General features: G+C 38.7%; 1 protein-coding gene and 1 pseudogene across 6 annotated transcripts in view; one reads left to right on the plus strand and one right to left on the minus strand.

Annotated features, from left to right (window-relative positions):
- Positions 1–18250, plus strand: part of CEP85L (centrosomal protein 85L) — a 233902-nt gene that overhangs the window by 44592 nt on the left and 171060 nt on the right. The gene's annotated exons all lie outside the window — the stretch shown is intronic.
- Positions 16051–16622, minus strand: LOC101027607 (protein SSX7-like; annotated as a pseudogene).

Genomic DNA, 18250 nt, shown 5'->3' on the forward strand with positions numbered 1-18250 from the left:
TAGTAGAGACGGGGTTTCACCATGTTGACCAGGATGGTCTCCATCTCTTGACCTCGTGATCCACCCGCCTCAGCCTCCCAAAGTGCTGGGATTACAGGCTTGAACCACCACGCCTGGCCTAACTGTAATGTTTTCTTAATCTCCTCTGGTCTATGATGGTTTCTCACTCTCTTCCTTTTTTCCATAACCTTAGCAGTTTTGAGGAGAACTAGTCAGATATTTTATAGATGACCTTCAAATTAGGGTTGTCTTATGTTTTTTCGTGATTAGACTGGGGCTATAGGTTTTTGGCAAGAATACCGCAGAGATGAAAATATTCTTTTCATTGCATCATATCAGGGATACATAATAATAATTTGACATCACTGGTGCCATTTACCTTGGTTGCTTGGTTAAGATATGTTTTCCAGGTTTCTCTACTATAAAACAGTATTTCACCATTTGTATTTTTAAAATTTTTAAAATCATACTCTGTTTTTTGGAAGCAAGTCACTAAGTCATGCCTGCACTCAAAATAGGAGTTAGAGGCACTAAGTTCTACGTCCTAGAGGACTAAATATTTATATGTATAATTTGGAATTCTTCTATAAGAGTAATTCTCTCTCATTTATTTATTCAATCATTTCCTTATGCCAGTATATACTGTGTGGACTTGTTTTATATTTTGGATTATGACTCAATAATAATTATTTTCTTCTTCAAATTTTGCCATTGACAACTCTTTCACATGTGTTCTGGTGACAGTTTGACATGGACAACACCCTGTCACCCTTTGGGGTTTTGAGCACTTCCTTACTTTTGGGTACTATAAGATGTTCCATGTTCATTTTAGTTTCCCACCTTAGCATCATTTTATGAATGAGCTCTGGTTCTTTTTATTGGAGAGTGGTATTAAGAAACCAAGATCTGGGTGCTGGATATACTTGTTATTATTGGGATGTCATTGCTTTTAGGCCCTTTCAGAGGACAGGGCTAGGATATGCAGGTATGTATACCAGCATGTATATATACATACATCTACAAATATTTCTTTGTTTATTCATCAGTATTAGTATTGAGCTAAACATGAGTTCTGTCTAATGTCTTTGACTCGAATCCAGACAGCAGGATTTATTTTAGTCCTTCTTCCTTATCTATAATGTCCTTCTCCAACAGTTTGAAGCCTCTTACCATCTACCATCTGTTTACTTGTTTGCTCAGTCCCCAGTATATGTATATAAAGCAGGTTCAAAACCATTAACCTCTACTCTCTATTAGTTTCCTAGGGCTACTGGAACAAATTACCACAAACTAGAGGACTTAAACAACAGAAATGTATCTTCTTACAGTTTTGGAGACTGTAAGATTCAAAATGAAGGTGTTGTCTGGGCCATGCTACCTCTAAAGACTCTAGAGAAGAATTCTTCCTTGCCTTTTCTAGCTTTGGCAGTCCTTGGTATATTATTCATTGGCTTGTGGCACCATAACTCCAATCTTTGTCTCCTTCACATGTCCTTCTTCCTGGAGCTTTCTATCTTCATGTCTTTCTCTTTTCTTATAAAGATACCAGTATGTGGAGTTAGGGCTCACCCTGAACCAGCATGACCTCATTTTACCTTGGATTACTTCTGCAAAGACCCCATTTCCAAATAAGGTCACATTCACAGGTTCTAGGCATTAAAATTTTAATGTGTTTTTAAGGAGGACATGATTCAACCCACAATACCCTCTCTGTACACACTATGTGGTTAAACAGAAAAGCATTAAAAAAGTGCTAGAGGATAATTTGAACAAAGTTGAGATGAGAATAAATCAGAACTGCTTGGAGGCCTTTTTAAAAATGTGTTCTAGCTACATGGTCTTATTAATAAACCATAAAATTAACTTTTTTAGGGAAGAATGATGTGGGGAATGAAGATTGAAAAGTTAAAGTAACATGCTCTGAGATTTTCTTAGTGTTACTGTAAAGCTGCTGTAAGCAAATCATGTTCTTTTAAAACTGTTCCTGTGTCATGAGTTCTCAAAAATTTACTTGAAATTCAGAGACAAACTCTTTTATTTTTTGAAGCTTTGTATTAAAAACTCAATAATATTTTTAAAGTCAGTTACTTTAATCTCAACAGTATTTTAGTATTAACTTGGGTCCAGTCAAGAATTAGCCTTCTTCATTTTGGCTAAGGAGAGCTTAAAAAATAATTGTCTCCCTATTCTCAGACTAGGCCCCATACAGTGTCAGGACTGTGATGCTGCCTTTCTCATGATAATGGCTAGCTGAAGAACTAAAAAACAAATCACTGAAAAGATGACTATAATTGTTACCTTTTTCATAAGTCTCCAGAAACCCTTTGATCCTGTTGTGTATTGTTTTATAATTACTCACCTTTTCTCTTGCTGTTTAGAAGACTGCCTTTTCTTTTTATTCTTTGAATTAATTTAAAACTAATTTTGTTAGCAGTAGCAAATATCCCTGTTTTTCTCACTAAGTAATTAATCAAGTGTTAAATATAAGTTTCTATAATCTTTTAGAGATGGCAGAGTATGATTTTCCCTTTTTCCTTGAATTGGGTTGGTGTGAAGATGTTAAATTTTTTGTTACTTTGATTAGTTCTTGCCATTACCTCCAAGCTGAACTTCAACGCTTTTTCCCCCAACAATTTTTTATTAATACATGAAACAGTGATTGATTACGCTGGTATGTTACCTAGTACAGAATACAGAATATTCTAATGGACAAAGAATCCTGAGTTTAAGGCATGATTAGTAGATGGTGTTAATTAGGAGCTAGTCTACATGGATAAAGCAGTGTCAAGAGTTTAAAGACAAAGGGTGCATTACTCTGTTCTCAGGCTGCTATGAAGAAATGACTGAGACTGGGTAATTTATAAAGAAAAGAGGTTAAATTGACCCAGAGTTCCACATGGCTTGGGAGGCCTTAGGAAACCTAGAATCATGGGGGAAGCCACCTCTTCACAAGGCATCAGGAGAGAGAAGTGCCGAGCAAAGGGGAAAAAAGTTCCTTATAAAGTTGTTGGATCTCATAGCTCACTATCATGAGAACAGCATGAGGGTAACTGCCCCGTGATTAATTTACCTCCCACCAGGTTCCTCCCTTGACACTTAGGGATTATAGGAACTACAAGGTGAGATTTGGGTGGGAACACAGCTAACATATCAAAGGGCAAGCAGTTCTAGGAAAGGGGCATACAGAATAGTGGATAAAAATAAAATGGAATAGTAAGACTCTGGAAGACAGGCAATAGATAACAGAAAATTGAAACTTCTGTGGAAAATGAATTAGAACTGTGGTTTGAGTGATTGGTGCTGGTAATGAATGATACTGGCTTCATTTGTTATTGACTGTCTGGACAGGTACTCTTGTTTTTTAAAAAATCAGTTGTATTAAGATATTACCTGAATATAAGAAATAGTTTTAGTAGGCATAATAAAGACTATTTATTTAGAAGGAAAGCCTGCTGCATTTGTTGATGTAACACTTGGTGCCAGTTAGCATATGCTTTCCTTCCTTAATTCATGTCTTTCTGAAGTTTTCATGATTTTTACTTTATAGGAGCTATTCATTTGTTCTTCATCTTCTCTGTTCTTTGGTAAGTGTGCTTACAAGCCCTGAGTCTTGTAGTCTGTCAACTTTGTTTTTTAGTGTTGGGTTTGCCTCATGGCTTATCTGTTTAATGTAAAACACTCGGGGAAAATAACCACTATGGAAGATTACTGAATATTGAGGATAACCTACATCAGAACGTAAGGAATAGGTTGATATTTATAACGTAATAGCAGCTTTAAAACATGCTATATATCGGATTATGTCATATCAGTTTCAGGTGGATATGCTTTTTATCCTTTGGTCTTTGATTATATAATTTTTTGGGGTCATCCATTAACCATAGGTCTATAATAAAGTGTTTATTTTTTTCTCACTTATAAAATTAAATCTATGCTAGCTAAATTCCAAACATTTTAGAATAACCTAAAATGTGTTATTTCCTTTGTATTATAACACCCAGCTGAGAATTACCATGTCACATAATTATATTAATTTCTAAATAATATACCTTAAATTTGTATTATTATCAAATATAATTTTACTTCTAGATTGTAGCGACAGCATATTTTACTTAGCCGCCTTCAAGTTTATTGCTAACACTATTTGGCTTAGTGTAAGCATTTCTTGATTGATGAGATTGTGACATGAAGTGCTACATTAATTTGGTTTGTTGTGATAATTTTTAGGTGAAATGTGTGGTTAAAAGACTGATTATTGTAAAAACCTCAGTGTACATGTTAAATAATGATAAGATATACATGCTACATGGGAGTTGACAAATAGACCTTATAATTTATACACTTCTTATACTTGATGCATTATATGTACAACACTTATTAGTTCCTTTCAGGAGATATTTGAGGTAGTGGTTGCCTCTTCTTTTCTTCCTTTTTAACCTGGAGCTTTTAAAAGCTTCAATAAATATATATTCAGTAATTATATATTATATTAAGTATATATATATATTTATTAGTAAATATTCAGTAAATATATATTAAGTGAAGTTAAGCTTTTGCTTCATTCATTTATTCACTTACTGCAGGTAGACAAAAATGGAGGAGAGGATTACATCAGAATCTCAGCAGTGAAGGGATTCTAGTAGAAAATTATTCTAGAATTACCATTGAGGAATTTTCTTTCAGCCAGGGTATTTTGAGATCAAATAATGCTAAATTAGTTGAGACACTAACATTAGCAGTGACACTTTTTAGCTGTTGTAATTTGTTCATGGAGTGTCAAATTCCAGATTGGAAAGAAAAAGGTATATGACGATGAAGATAGATGTGTCCACCAGGCTACCAAATTGTAACATAAGCTACATAGCTGGTTCCCAATTTTATTACTAAGGTTTCTTTGCGGAGTCCTGGAGGCCATGTAAATTAGCTGCTGTTGCCACAGCTATTAGTTTGAGGAAGTTGTTTTTGAAGTATGCAGCACTTGTTGTACATAGCATAATCTTGTTGTGGCACTAGAGTTGAATGACAAAGAGATTTTAAGAGGAAACTGGAAGTATAGGGCCTTGAGAGAAAAAAAATAAACTTCTTGCTTAGGCTTGGGTCTGTAACCTTCCTCAGAACAGTCTTTCTTTCCTGTATAAAATGGCTCCTGATAGGCAGGCTCTCAGGCAATTCATTTATCTTTTTCAAAAACTTGAGTTCTTAAATAGTTTTTAATGTCTGCCTGGGGCTGTTTTTTAAAAAATAATTAATTTTTTATTTTTCTAAAGAGAGGGGGGTCTTAGTTTGTTGCTCAGGCTGGTCTCAAACTCCTGGCTTCAAGTTATCCTCCCACCTTGAATTCAAAGTGAATTCATTATTTTAGAAATCTTTTATAAAAGTAGGTATAGATGTGAACTTCCTCAATTTGATAAAGCCTCTACAATGCTCTTTGTATTAGTTATCCATTGAAGCATAACAGATAACCCCCAAACTCTGATAGCTTAGCACACTTAAGCACATTTATGATCTCACAGTTTCTATGGGTGAGAAATTTGGGCAGCTTAGCTGAGTGCTTCCAGCTTAGTATTTCCCATCATGTTGTAGTCAAGAACATTGGCCAGTACTGCAGTCACATGAAGGTTTGACTAAGACTGGAGGCCTGAAGGATCCTTTTTAAAAAAAATTTTTTTAAATGTTATTATTTTTAATTATATTTTAAGTTCTGGAGTACATGTGCATGACGTACAGGTTTATTACATAGGTATACAGGTGCCATGGTGGTTTGGTGCATCCATTACCATGTCATCTGCATTAGGTATTTCTCGTAATGCTGTCCCTCGCCTATCCCCTCACTCTCCTCTCCCCTCTCTGCCTTACCCGCAGCAGGCCCTAGTGTGTGATGTTCCCCTCCCTGTGTCCATGTGTTCTCATTGTTCAACGCTCAGTTACGAGTGAGAACATGTGGTGTTTTGTTTTCTGTTCTTGTGTCAGTTTGGTGAGAATGATGTTTCCAGTTTCATCCATGTCCCTGCAAAGGACATGGGACTCAACCTTTGTTATGGCTGCATAGTATTCCATGGTGCATATGTGCCACATTTTCTTTATACAGCCTATTTTTGGTGGGCATTTAGGTTGGTTCCAAGTCTTTGCTATTGTGAACTGTGCTGCAATGAACATACGTGTGCATGTGGCTTTATAGTAGAACAATTTATAATCCTTTGGATATATACCCAGTAATGGAATTGCTGGGTCAAATGGAATTTCTGTTTCTAGATCTTTGAGGAATCGCCACGCTGTCTTCCACAATGGTTGAACTAATTTACACTCCCACCAGCAGTGTAAAAGTGTTCCTATTTCTCCACATCCTCTCCAGCATCTGTTGTCTCCAGATTTTTTAATGATCACCATTGTAACTGGCGTGAGATGGTATCTCAGTGTGGTTTTGATTTGCATTTCTTTGCTGACCAGTGATGATGAGCATTTTTTCATATGTTTGTTGGTCTCATATATGTCTTCTTTTGAAAAGTATCTGTTTATATCCTTTGCCCACTTTTGAATGGGTTTGTTGGTTTTTTTCTTGTAAATCTGTTTTAGTTCTTTATAGATTTTGGATATAAGTCCTTTGTCAGATAGGTAGATTGCAAAAAGTTTTTCCCATTCTGTTGGTTGCCAATTCACTCTAATGATTTTTTTTTTTTTTTTTTTCTGTGCAGAAGCTCTGGAGTTTAATTAGATCCCATTTGTCTATTTTGGCTTTTGGTGTTTTAGTCGTGAAGTCCTTGCCTATGCCTATGTCCTGAATGGTTTTGCCTAGGTTTTCTTCTAGGGTATTTATGGTGCTAGGTCTTATGTTTAAATCTTTAATCCATTTGGAGTTAATTTTAGTGTGAAGGTGTCATGAAAGGGTCCAGTTTCTGCTTTCTGCACATGGCTAGCCAGTTTTCCCAACACCATTTATTAAACAGGGAATAAATGGTATTCTCTCTTTTATTTTTTTATTAATCTGGCTAGTGTTCTGTCTATATTGTTGATCTTTTCAAAAAACCAGCTCCTGTATTTATTGATTTTTTTTTGAAGGGATTTTTGTGTCTCTGTGTCCTTCAGTTCTGCTCTGATCTTAGTTATTTCTTGTCTTCTGCTAGCTTTTGAGTTAAGCTTTTAAGTCTTTAATCCATCTGGAGTTAATTTTAGTGTTAAGGTGTCAGGAAAGGGTCCAGTTTCTGCTTTCTGCACATGGCTAGCCAGTTTTTCCAACATGATTTATTAAACAGGGAATCCTTTTCCCATTGCTTGTTTTTGTCAGGTTTGTCAAAAATCCAATGGTTGTAGATGTGTGGTATTGTCTCCGAGGCCTCTGTTCTGTTCCATTGGTCTATATCTCTGTTTTGGTACCAGCACCATGCTGTTTTGATTACCGTAACCTTGTAGTATAGTTTGAAGTCAGGTAGCATGATGCCACCAGCTTTGTTCTTTTTTGCTTAGAATTGACTTGGCTATGCGGGCTCTCTTTTGGTTCCATATGAAGTTTAAGGTGGTTTTTTTCCAGTTTTGTGACGAAGGTCATTGGTAGCCTGATGGGGATAGTGTTGAATCTGTAAATTACTTTAGGCAGTATGGCCATTTTCACAATATTGATTCTTCCTAACCATGAGCATGGAATGGTTCTCCATCTGTTTGTGTCCTCTCTTACTTCATTGAGCAGTGGTTTGTAGTTCTCCTCAAAGAGGTCCTTTGTACCCTTTGTTAGTTGTATTCCTAGGTATTCTATTCTCTGTAGCAATTGTGAATGGCAGTTCGTTCTTGATTTGGCTCTCTTTAAGTCTGTTATTGGTGTATAGGAATGCTTGTGATTTTTGCACATTGACTTTGTGTCCTGAGACTTTGCTGAAGTTGCTTATCAGTTTCAGGAGATTTTGGGCTGAGACGATAGGTTCTTTTAAATATACAATCATGTCATCTGCAAATAGAGACAATTTGACTTCCTCCTTTCCTAATTCCATATCCTGTATTTCTTTTTCTTACATGATTGCTCTGGCCAGAACTTCCAATACTATATTGAATAGGTGAGAGAGGGCATCCTTGTCTAGTGCCAGATTTCAAAGGGAATGCTTCCAGCTTTTGCCCATTCAGTATAATATGGGCTGTGGGTTTGTTATATATAGCTTTTATTATTTTGAGATACGTTTTGTCGATACCTAGTTTATTTGGAGTTTTAAGCATAAAGGGCTGCTGAATTTTGTCAAAGGCCTTCTCTGCATCTATTGAGATAATCGTGGTTTTTGTCTTTGGTTCTGTTTATGTGATGAATTACGTTTATAGACTTGCGTATGTTGAACCAGCTTTGCATCACTGGAATGAAGCCTACTTGATTGTGATGGTTAAGCTTTTTGATGTGCTGTTGCAATTGGTTTGCCAGTATTTTATTGAATATTTTTGCATCTGTGTTCATCATGAATATTGGCCTGAAGTTTTCTTTCCTTTTCTGTTTTTTTTTTTTTTTTTTGAGAGGGAGTTTCGCTCTTGTTACCCAGGCTGGAGTGCAGTGGTGCAATCTTGGCTCACTGCAACCTCTGCCTCTTGAGTTCAAGCAATTCTCTTGCCTCAACCTCCCGAGTAGCTGGGACTACAGGCACGCGCCACCACGCCCAGTTAATTTTTTGTATTTTTAGTAGAGACGGTATTTCACCATGTTGACCAGGATGGTCTCGATCTCTTGATGTTGTGATCCACCCGCCTTGGACTCCCAAAGTGCAGGGATTATAGGCGTGAGCCACTGCGCCTGGCCAGTTTTCTTTTCTTGTTGAGGCTTTGCTGGGTTTTGGTATCAGGATGATGTTGGTCTCATAAAATGATTTAGGGAGGGTTTCCTCTTTTTGGACTGTTTGAAATAGTTTCAGGAGTGGTGCCAGTTCCTCTTTTTATGTCTGGTAGAATTCGGGTGTGAACCTATCTGGACCTGGGCTTTTTTTGGTTGGTAAGCTATTAATTGCTACCTCAGCTTCAGATTTTGTTATTGGTCTATTCAGGGTTTCAACTTCTTCCTAGTTTAGGCTTGGGTGGATGTAAGTGTCCAGGAATTCATTCATTTCTTTCAGGTTTACTGGTTTATGTGCATAGAGTTCTTTGTAGTAATCTCTGATGGTGGTTTGTATTTCTGTGGAATCTGTGGTGATATCCCCTTTATCATTTTTTATTACATCTATTTGATTCTTCTTTTATTTTTTATTAATCTGGCCTAGTGTTCTATTTTGTTGATCTCTTCAAAAAACCAGCTCCTGGATTTATTGATTTTTTTGAAGGGTTTTTTTGTTTCTCTGCCTCCTTCAGTTTTGCTCTGATCTTAGTTATTTCTTGTCTTCTGCTAGCTTTTGAGTTTTTTGATCTTGTTGCTCTAGCTCTTTCAATTTTGATGATACGGTGTTGATTTTAGATCTTTCCTTGTTTCTCATGTGGTCATTTATTGCTGTAAATTTTCCTCTAGACACTGCTTTAAATGTGTCCCAGAGATTCTAGTATCTTTTATGTCTTTGTACTCGTTGGTTTCGAAGAATATTTTTATTTCTGCCTTCATTTCATTGTTTATCCAGTCAACATTCAAGAGGCAGTTGTTCAGTTTCCATGAAGTTGTGTGTTTCTGAGTTAGTTTTTGAATTGTGAGTACTAATTTGATTGCACTGTGGTCTGAGAGACTGTTACGATTTCTGTTGTTTTGCATTGCTTAGGAGTGATTTACTTCCAATTATGTGGTCAGTTTTAGAGTAGGTGTTGTGTGGTGCTGAGAAGAATGTATTTTCTGTGGATTTGGGGTGGAGAGTTCTATAAATATTAGGTTTGCTTGGTCCAGGTCTGAGTTCAAGTCTTGGATATCCTTGTTAATTTTCTGTCTGTTGATTTGTCTAATGTTGACAGTGAAATGTTAAAGTCTCCCACTATTATTGTGTGGGAGTCTAAGTCTCTTTATAGGTCATTAAGAACTTGCTTTATGTATCTGGGTGCTCCTGTATTGGGTGTGTCTATATTTAGGATCCTTAGGTCTTCTTGTTTCATTAATCCTTTTACCATTATGGAATGCCCTTCTTTGTCTACTTTAATCTTTGTTGGTTTAAAGTCTATTTTATCAGAGACTAGGATTGCAACTCCGGCTTTTTTTGCTCTCCATTTGCTTGGTAGGTCTTCCCCTTTCCCTTTATTTAGAGCCTGTGTGTATCCTTGCACATGAGATGGGTTTCCTGGACACAGCACACTGATGGGTTTTGACTTTCTGTCCAATTTGCCAGTCTGTGTCTTTTGATTGGGGCATTTAGCCCATTTACGTTTAAGGTTAATATTGTTATGTGTGAATTTTATCCTGCCATTTTGATGCTAGCTGGTTGTTTTGCCTATTAGTTGACACAGTTGATCTTCATCGTGTCGATGCTTTTTACCATTTCGTACGTTTTTGGAGTGACTGGTACTGGTTGTTTCTTTATATGTTTAGTGCTTCTTTCAGGAGCTCTTGTAAAACAGGTCTGGCGGTGATAAAATCTCTGAGTAATTGCTTGTTCATAAAGGATTTTATTTCTCCTTCACTTATGAAGCTTAGTTTGGCTGGATATGAAATTCTAGGTTGAAAGTTCTTTTCTTTAAGGATGGTGAATATTGGTCCCCACTCTCTTCTGGCTTGTAGGGTTTATGCTGAGAGATCAGCTGTGAGTCTAAAGGGCTTCCCTTTATGGGTAACCCGACCTTTCTCTCTGGCTGCCCTTAGCAATTTTTCCTTCATTTCAACTGTGGTGATTTTGACAATTATGTGCCTTGGCGTTGCTCTTCTTGAGGAATATCTTTGTGGTGTTTTCTGTATTCCCTGCACTTGAATGTTGGCCTGCCTTGTTAGATTGAGGAAGTTCTGGTAATATCCTGGAGTGTTTTCCAGCTTGGATTCCTTCTCTCCATTACATTGAGGTACACCTGTCAAACATAGATTAGGTCTTTTCACATTATCCCATATTTCTTGGAGGCTTTGTTTATTTCTTTTTACTCTTCTTTTTTCTCTAATCTTGCCTTCTTGTTTTATTTCATTGAGTTGATCTTCAATCTCTGATATCCTTTCTTGTGCTTGGTCGATTCAGCTATTGAAACTTAATGTATGCTTCGCGAAGTTCTTGTGTTGTGTCTTTCAGCCCCATGAATTCATTTATATTTCTCTCTGAGCTGTTTATTCTCATTAGCGTTTCATCTAACCTTTTTTCAATGTTCTTAGTTTCTTAGCATTGGGTTAGAACCTGTTGTTTTAATTCAGAGAAGTTTGTTATTACCTACCTTCTGAATTCTGTTTCTTTCAATTCATCAGACTCATTCTCCATCCAGCCTTGTTCCCTGCTGTTGAGGAGTTGTGATCCCTTGGAAGAGGAGAGGCATTCTGGTTTTGGGTATTTTCATCCTTTTTGTGCTGGTTTCTTCCCATCTTTGTGGATTTATCTACCTGTGGTCTTTGTAGTTGGTGATTTTCGGATGTGGTCTCTGAGTGGATGTCCTTTTTGTTGCTGTTGAAGTTATTTCTTTCTGTTTCTTAGTTTTCCTTCTAACAGTCAGGCCCCCCTGCTGTTGGACTGCTGGAGGTCCACTCCAGACCCTGCTTGCCTGGGGATCACCTGCAGTGGCTGTAGAACAGTAAGGGTCGCTGCCAGTTTCTTCTGTTATCTTTGTCCCAGAAGGATACCCACCAGATGTCAGCCTGAGCTCTCCTTATGAGGTGTCTCTTTGGTCATACGGGGGTCGGGGAGTTGCTTGAGGAGACTGTCTGTCCCTTATAGGAGCTCAGGTGCTGAGCTGTGAGCTTTTGTTTTTCTGTTCAGAGCTGCTGGGCAGACATGTTTATGTTTGATGCAGCAGAACTTGTAACTGCCCTTTTTTCCCAGGTGCTCTGTCCCGGGAAGGGGGGGCTTCATTTATAAGTTCCTGTCATTCTTCTGCCTTTTTTCAGAGATGCCCTGCCCAGTGAGGAGGTAGCCTAGTCACAGTCTGCCAGCAGAGGCGTTGCTGAGTTAGCTGCTGTGTGAACTTCCTTGTAGTTTTGTTTACAGGGGTATAGTTACAACTGCCTCAGTAATGGTGGTCTGCCTCAGTAATGGTGAACTGCCTCAGTAGTCATGGACTGCCTAGGTAATGGCGGACACCCTTCCCCCCACAGAGCTGGACCATCCCTGTCCGACTGTGCTTGCTGTGAAACTCTTAATCCAGAGTGTTTTAGATTGCTGGTCTTTGTTGGGGTGGGACCAGTGGAGCCAGATCACCCGGCTCCCTGTTTCAGCCCCTTTTTTTTCAGTTGAGTGGGCGACTCTGTCTCCAGGCGTTCTAGTTTCTAGTTTAAATGACACCTGGATTTGTTTGAGTTTTTGTATGTAGAGCCGCTGCACAGGCTGAAACAGCCACACTGAAGACTTGTGTCACTTTTCTGCCTGGGAATCTCCTTGTCTGTGTTCAGTAAAAATTTTTTTGGAAATGTGGTGATCACTCACCCTCTGCGTTTTTCCTGGGAACTGCAATCCAGAGCTGTTCCTATTTGGTCATGTTTATTTCGGAATCAGACACTTCATATTAATGTAAAATATCTTTTTGTTCTATCTTTTTCTCTTTTTTTTTCGCATAAAAGTTCAAACACACACCAAAGTAGAAGGCAGGCAAAATGGTGAACCCATGTATGTACACATCAAATTTATACAGTTATAACACATGAGAGTCTTATTTCAGCCATTACTTTTGCTCATCCATATACTCTTAGTACTTGGCTTAAGGAAATAGCGAACTCCCGTTTAACCTTTTGGTAATAATGATACTAACATTTATGGAGCATTTACTATATACAGGGCATCATCATCAAAAGAGGTTTGCATAAATTTTTTATTTAATTAAAAAATTATATGTGTTACAGTTATAAACCCATTTTATATATACCATTCTGTAGCCTATTCTGCTTTTTATTAACAGTCAGTTTATTGGTGAATACTATGTTTTTGCAACTTTGAAACTTTTGGGACTCTGGTAATGGATACTCGAATACCATGACTTCCAGCTGTCACAGTGAATTATTTGATCAATTAGACTTAAAATTAACAAAAATATCTCTCATAAAATTTTGTGATATGTTACCCATCAAATATAACTTATTTTAAAATTCTTTTATTATGGAATTTTTTTTGAGATAAAATACATTTATCTCCTTTTTACTGATTAAAAAAATAAAAAATATAGAGGATGTTAATGTATCCATGGTTATATAGCTTTTCAAGTGGTGGAAATGAGATTCTCTTAATCTCTTTGACCCCAAGCCCTGTTCTTTAATCCATGGTGCTAGATATCTGTGCTTGGAAGGCAGAATCCAAAGGAAAAAAAAGACCTGAGAGATGTAGTGTAGGAAAATGTAGGTAACACTAGATTGAGAAACAGGATACCAAGATTTTATTTTGAGCTCTGTTCTTGGTCAAGTAATTTAACCTCTTTGTACTTTAGTTTTTTTTTTTTTTTTTTTTTTTTTGAGACAGAGTTTTGCTCTTGTTACCCAGGCTGGAGTGCAATGGCGCGATCTCGGCTCACCGCAACCTCTGCCTCCTGGGTTCAGGCAATTCTCCTGCCTCAGCCTCCTGAGTAGCTGGGATTACAGGCACGTGCCACCATGCCCAGCTAATTTTTTGTATTTTTAGTAGAGACGGGGTTTCACTACGTTGACCGGGATGGTCTCGATCTCTTGACTTCGTGATCCACCCGCCTCGGCCTCCCAAAGTGCTGGGATTACAGGCTTGAGCCACCGCGCCCGGCTGTACTTTAGTTTTTTATTTATAGATGGTAGTAGGTCAGAGGTTATACAAAGAACTTTTTTGCTTGTGAAATTATAATTTCAAGGCAGTATTCAAAACAATTTGTTTCACATTTTTTTGTAAATCAAACAACACTGTGTTCTTTATCTGTAAATTCTCTTGTTCACGTTATTACTGAAAATTAAATATTTGAATTAGAAATTCATAAACATGGTGTATGATGTTATTATAGCTCTGTTACTGGTGGAAGGTGTCCAGGATCTTGGTGCTTTGAACAAAGAATTGGACAAAATATACAAACCAAGGAAAGAACGAGTTAACAAAAGCAGAGATTTATTGAAAATGAAAGCACACTTAACAGGGTGGGAGTGGGCTCAAGCAAGCAGCTCAAGGGCCTGGTTACAGAATTTTCTGGGGTTTAAATACCCTCCAGAGGTTTCTCATTTGTTACTTGGTGCATACCCTATGTAAATGAAGTAGTGGCCTATGATCAGTCTGATTGGTTGCAAAAGAAAGCACCAATCAGAGGCTGAAGTTAAGTTACATAGTTACACACTATGTGGATATCTGATTAGTTGTGGAAAGCGACAAATCAGAGGCTGAGAAACTACAAAATTATACTTATATGTAAATGAATATTTGACAGAAGACTAGCCTGATTGGTTGCAGGAGGGGACCAATCAGAGATTCTTTCAGTTTTTCATCTGCCACACAGTAAAGGTGGGACAGGAGGGGGCGGTTGCAAAGGGAGTAGCCTCTGGTCCTTTTGTTACTTGGGCGTGCAAAGTTGAGGGTTTTGTTTTACTTTAGTTCTAGGAAGTCTGCATGTATTGGCCTTAGGTTCCCTGCCTCCAGATTCTATTCTCTTGCCTCAGCTCTAGTATGTTTGCAGAAATTAAAATTGTTGGAGGTATAATTTTGTATCTTTATGGACTTCAGTTTTACCTTCAGTATATATTGTTCATTCATTTTTGCCATCACATTGCTTCTCAGCCTGGTAGAAAGAGTATGCTTGCGGGACCCTTACCTAGTTGAGCTGAATTGATTTTAGAGATGTGTGATGAACCCATGGACCTGGAAATGCTCTTGTCACACAATCATGAATGTAGGTGATACCGTTCTGATGACTGGAGGATCACCAGGGTCCTTTGTTTCACGCTGGTTTAAATATAACGACACGGACACATGTAGAGTGATTTTTAAGGAGCAGAGAGAGTTTAATAAATGGGCAAGAAAGAAGAAAGAGGCTCTCCTGTACAGAGATGGAGGGGGTCTCCAAGCTGAGAGGGGGAACTCTGAGTGTGGTGGAAAACAGCCAGTTATTTTAGAAGGCCAGAGGAGACGGTGTCTGATTTGCATAGGGCCCAGGGGATTTTTTTGACTAGATACACGGTTTATGTGACCTGTGGAAAAAACTAGCCATCCCACCCTAGCCTTTTACTGTGCAAATGCAGGAGGCCAGGATGTTCTACACACCTGGGGATATATGGAAGTGGCCATGATGTTAGGCACACTTGCAGTGACATGGAGGAGGCAGTAATTGCCATATTGAGTGGACCCAGTTTCTAATGGCTTGTATTTGCATATCAAAGCTTGCCAGCTTAGCTCTTAAGGCTGTTTTCCTGCTAGGCTAGAAACGTTTCTGGAGCTGCTTTAAAAGATAAAAACCTTTCCAAGGACCCTTGTCCACTCTATCTGCCTAAAATAATTTTTTTTGAAAGTTTGTAGAGGTTTATTAACTGTCAGTGACTGATACAGGGGAATTGGATGAGGGGAATTTGCAGCAGGGAGTGCATGTTGAACAGGAAACAGAGTGAGGTGAGGCTTGACCAGGACGCATTAGCAATGGGGAAAAGCAGATGGGAGATGCTTATAGTACTCCGTGTGTGTGTGTGTGTGCGCGCGCGCGCGCCTGTGTAAATGCAGAGAAAAAAACTCTGAAACACCCAGAACTGCCCTCAGTAGTCACATCTGGGAAGAGAGGAGGATAGTGCTGTTCTCTGCAGAGAATACCTGACTGTACTTGTTTTCTGAGGTAGGTGCATGGATATACAAACAGAAATATGCATTAACTATGTATTGCTTATCAACAAAAATGCAAATATCTAACAGGATGGCACACTGTAAGAAAAATGATGTTCAACTTTTCACTGTTGTGAACTCTTGCTTTCACTTGCTATACACTTGATGATGAGGGATTCACAGCCATGCCCATGTTCGTGAAAGGCCACCAGGTTCTGCTTCTCATCATGGGCATGCACCCTATCCCTAAGGGGAGTTATTCTTCATCTTCCTCAGGGTGACTAATCTCTTCATAAATCACTAGATACTTTCTTTCTCGCACTCTGTGGGTCCAGATATCTTGTGAATCTTCTCAGAGGTACTTTGTTTTCCCGGGGTGGGGCGGCGGGGGGCGGGGGGTGGAGGGGACGGCACAGCTGTTTTCCATCATTTTGTGAGACATATGCTTCTGGCACTCCCTTTGAATAATTTCCTTCCTCTGCTGGCTTCTTGGGCATCATCTTTGGAAAGTTTCCTTGTAGCATGCTGAAAGCCATCTGAGTATGTTCATCCTGATTCCCGCAGTTATGGTGTCTATCAGAATCATTCCCCTGGAGGTCTGTGGCCCATTTATTATACATGAAAGTTGGGAGGGTAGCCTTGAGACCTAGTTTAGTCATGGTCTCATAGTTTCTCTTCATACACACATAGGTGATTTTCTCTGAGTTTTTCAGCTTTTCCCTATTCTTCTTAGAGAAGTATCTGACAGTATCATTGAAGGCCTTGTGTCCCTTCTTTGATACCTGAGCATCATCCCTGGGACTCTGCAAAGGTGCTGTCATCATTCATGGCACTGGGAGCAGTTGGACCTCAGAGACGAAGCAGTGGTGGTAAGGTCAGCAGCAGCGGCAGTGAGGGCAATGACCAAATAATTTCTTAACAACTCCTATAACATTCCCCCCTGAGGAGATGTCACCCTGACTGCTGTTACGGGATTTTGAGCTGTGACTCTTTCTGGCTACTTCCTGCTGAAAAGGGGCGTCGAATGGGGAACAGCAACTAGGGTTCCTCCTGGGGTCGATCCAAGCGTCCTTGGAAGAATGGCGTGTCTATGTGGTTCCATTTGCAGCGCCACTTGGAATTTGATTGCTTCTAGGCAAGAAGAAACAATTTGAGTTACAGTATTGAGTATACAAGGTCCAAATATTAATATAAGACAAATAAGCAAAAGGAGACTTAATAAAGGGGCCAACCAATTCCATAAAGAAGACTGGAATTCATTAAAGACAGATTGTAGTCACTTGGGGCTGAAACCTGCATTTTCCCTTAGCCTGTCAGTAATTTGATTTATTTGATCTTTAAGTACCTGTATATTTTCTTCTACTAGAGATGTTAATCCAGAAACAGCATGTTTCATTTAAAAGTGCACAGGTACCTCCTGTTTCAGCTGTAAGGACATCTAAGGCCCATCTATTTTGTGCTGCTACTGAGGCTAAAGAGTCTATAGATTGCTGTGCCTCTATGCCCCCTACAGTTGCCTTCCATCCTTGTTGCATCATAATAGAGATATTAAGTATTAATCTTTCAAAGAGAGGGATACTCATAACCTAGAACATACCTCTGGCTATAGAATTGTCCAGCTGTGGTTTTTCTAAGATGAGATTGTCATGTACATACTCTCCCCAGTCTGCCCTTTCAATTAAATCTCTGTATGAGGGCATAGAAATGATAGATTTTTTTGGTCCAGTGTATTCGAGATAGTGCAGTTTCTAGAAAAGAGCCTGTAGTTAGGGATGTCCCCAGATGCTGCTGCCATCTCAGTAGAATTTAAAAACAGTAAGTCGGGTATTACTACAGCTGTAGTACAAGTTCCCTTCCAGTGCCTTGGGAGGATTAAGTGTATCCAGGAGCCACAAAGAAAATATAGCCCTGTTACTTGAAGGGATGGTTCTAAGTTATGGCTTGTGAGAGACACTGGCAGATTTTTCTCATATCTTAGAAGTTTCCTTTCTTTATGTATATTAGGGCCATCCTTGGGATAAAGATAACCATATTTAGCATAGTCATTTACGATGCCATTTGGAATTTGACATGCCAAGTGAGAAGGATCCACCCGGCAAATGGAGTTTTGAAAAATTAGAGACATAATATACCCTGGCCAGTTTCTCAGATGATTCTTATGACAAGGGCTGTCAGTCCAGATGTCTCCAGTTTGCCCACAGATCTGTAAGCTGCTACTATTAGCAAACATCATACAAGGGTCTGGAATTCCATGTCGGGACATGTTTGGCAAAAGTCATGTGTTACTCTTTACAATATAGTCAAGGTGGTTACTTAGAGCATGCCACTCCCATCAAGGCTTCCAACCAGGAGAGTTTAGATTCTGAAAGTCCCCCATTAGGGCTTCTGATCCTTGTAGATCACCCTTGTGCTCTCCTCCCCAATTCTTTGAACTATCAGCAGTTACAAATGTGATG

This window comes from Saimiri boliviensis, chromosome 4, assembly GCF_048565385.1.
Source record: "Saimiri boliviensis isolate mSaiBol1 chromosome 4, mSaiBol1.pri, whole genome shotgun sequence".
Taxonomy (NCBI): Eukaryota; Metazoa; Chordata; class Mammalia; order Primates; family Cebidae; genus Saimiri; species Saimiri boliviensis.